General features: G+C 56.3%; 1 non-coding gene across 1 annotated transcript in view; it reads right to left on the reverse strand.

Moving 5' to 3' along the window:
• Nucleotides 1-141, reverse strand: part of LOC124743815 — a 1,909-nt gene extending 1,768 nt beyond the window's left edge. The window contains exon 1 of the ribosomal RNA XR_007010571.1: nucleotides 1-141. This exon is cut by the window's left edge and continues 1,768 nt beyond it. This is a non-coding gene — a ribosomal RNA (small subunit ribosomal RNA).
• Nucleotides 142-2,500: the final 2,359 nt, after the last annotated feature.

Raw genomic sequence — 2,500 nt, forward strand, 5'->3', positions numbered from 1 at the left:
CAAGTAACGTGGGTACGATCTAAGGAACCATAACTGATTTAATGAGCCATTCGCGGTTTCACCTTAATGCGGCTTGTACTGAGACATGCATGGCTTAATCTTTGAGACAAGCATATGACTACTGGCAGGATCAACCAGGGAGCTGCGTCAACTAGAGCTGAGCAGCCGGCCGCCCGGGAGTGTGTCCCGGGGGCCCGCGCGAACACGCAAGCGTCCGCTCAATCATTCTGCAAACAGGAGGAGGCTGAGCTCCCCTGCACAATACACCTCGAAACCCTCTCAGGTCCCGGCGGCGCGCAGCGCCGTCCCAAGTACTTGGTCGGGTTCGAGAGAGGCGCAATCGCCCGGAGTTAGGCGAGTAGACGCTTTCGGTGCGACCACCCGTGCTCCCAACTGAGCTTGCCGCTGCCGACAGAGGCCCGGGAGCGTGCTGTCGTGGCATTGCCGGCGGGAGACAACACGCGCCACCTACGGTGACCGGCAGCTCCAACGCCAGCGCCACAGAAGGACAAAAGCCCCACTTGGGTGCCGAAGCGAACTCTCCCAGCACAGCGCACGCGCCAACACATCCGCACAGCTGCGATACAAACCACCAGCGAGAACCGCTGGGGCGACCGAGCAGCAGACGGCGTCGCGGCGCCGAGCGCCGGGCGGCGGCGCATCCTCAACGCACACAGTCCTCAATCGGACCAGCACACTGAAGATGTCCACCGCGCTTCGCACCGGGCCCGCGAGGACCTACTTTGGCCGCACGGCGCCGCGCGCAGGGTGCGCCGGCGCGCAGCTGCGACGCCTGCCGCGTCCGTCGGCCGGCGCGCCTGCCACTGGCCGCCCCCACCAGCCGGCTGTAGCGCGTGCGCCCACGCACCGCGCGGCCAGCACGCCGGGAGGCGCCCCCTCACCGGCCGGGGACGGTCCCTCCCAGCCACCGCCGCGTATCGCTTCACACCCAGATGCCGTTCAGTTTCGTCGGCATGGTGGGTATCGCTGGAACAACCGGTTAGTACCTCAACCTATCGTCGCCATCACCGATTCACCCCTAGCGAGAACAACCGCACCACAACAGGTTACCATTTGTTCATTTGCGTAACTTCACCAGAAAACGCAGGCGTCCATCGCCATTTGCAACTTCAACGATTATTGCATGCCTGTGTCAGGTGTCACGCCACACTACGTCTGCCCACATACACGCAACAAAATGTGCACGCCTAGACAATACGTGGAAGGTGGCCCCCGTACGTATGCGATGTCCATTGCTCGAACGACTGTCAACCGGCCTCTGTAGCATGTCGCAGATATGGAACGCGGTGCACCATGCCATCACGGTGTGTGAGGAGAGACGACTAGGTCCGAATACATCAACAGACAGCTCATGCTGATCGCCATCCACGGCGTCCGTTCCTCCCACACGTCTCTATGGCGTACCACACTGCAATCCAGCTCTCATAGGGAGACGACACGTAGCTGCGTGCACAATATTTGCACTGTATGGTCCGCCGTTTTTGGGCGCAGTCGTTGTGCGGTCACACATGTGCCACGATGTATCATTCAGTACATAAGGACGAATGTGCAGTACAGATTGTGGTTCACGCGTACGACATCAGCGGACAGTTGACACAGGCCGCACCACAACGTAGCCTGAGTACGTCGCATGCGAAGGGCATTGAACATGCAAACTTCTCACCAACCAGCTTGCGAAGGCAGGGGGCAAGGTGGGGACGTGGGGAGGGGCGGCATGTACGTCCTGCTGCCATCCACATTACAGTGTACAGCAGGAGCATGTGGAAAGTGAGCAAGACTTGCAAGGTGTTTAACATGAAGCGATACACAGGGGTGCGGGCAGTGCGAGTAGCGAACTATATTGCGAGGGTTGCGGGTGGGCAACACTACAGTAATTGAACGAGTCGTATAACAATTACAGAGCAGGTTTAGGCGACAACGTGGGTTACGTTAAGGCGACAACATGGGTTAGGTTAAGGCACAACATGGGTTAGGTTAAGGCACAACATGGGTTAGGTTAAGGCACAACATGGGTTAGGTTAAGGCACAACATGGGTTAGGTTAAGGCACAACATGGGTTAGGTTAAGGCACAACATGGGTTAGGTTAAGGCACAACATGGGTTAGGTTAAGGCACAACATGGGTTAGGTTAAGGCACAACATGGGTTAGGTTGAGGCACAACATGGGTTAGGTTAAGGCACAACATGGGTTAGGTTGAGGCACAACATGGGTTAGGTTGAGGCACAACATGGGTTAGGTTGAGGCACAACATGGGTTAGGTTAAGGTACAACATGGGTTAGGTTAAGGTACAACATGGGTTAGGTTAAGGTACAACATGGGTTAGGTTAAGGTACAACATGGGTTAGGTTAAGGTACAACATGGGTTAGGTTAAGGTACAACATAGGTTAGGTTAAGGTACAGCATAGGTTAGGTTAAGGTACAACATAGGTTAGGTTAAGGTACAACATAGGTTAGGTTAAGGTACAACATAGGTTAG

The sequence above is a fragment of the Schistocerca piceifrons genome, unplaced genomic scaffold (genome assembly GCF_021461385.2).
Source record: "Schistocerca piceifrons isolate TAMUIC-IGC-003096 unplaced genomic scaffold, iqSchPice1.1 HiC_scaffold_265, whole genome shotgun sequence".
NCBI lineage: Eukaryota > Metazoa > Arthropoda > Insecta > Orthoptera > Acrididae > Schistocerca > Schistocerca piceifrons.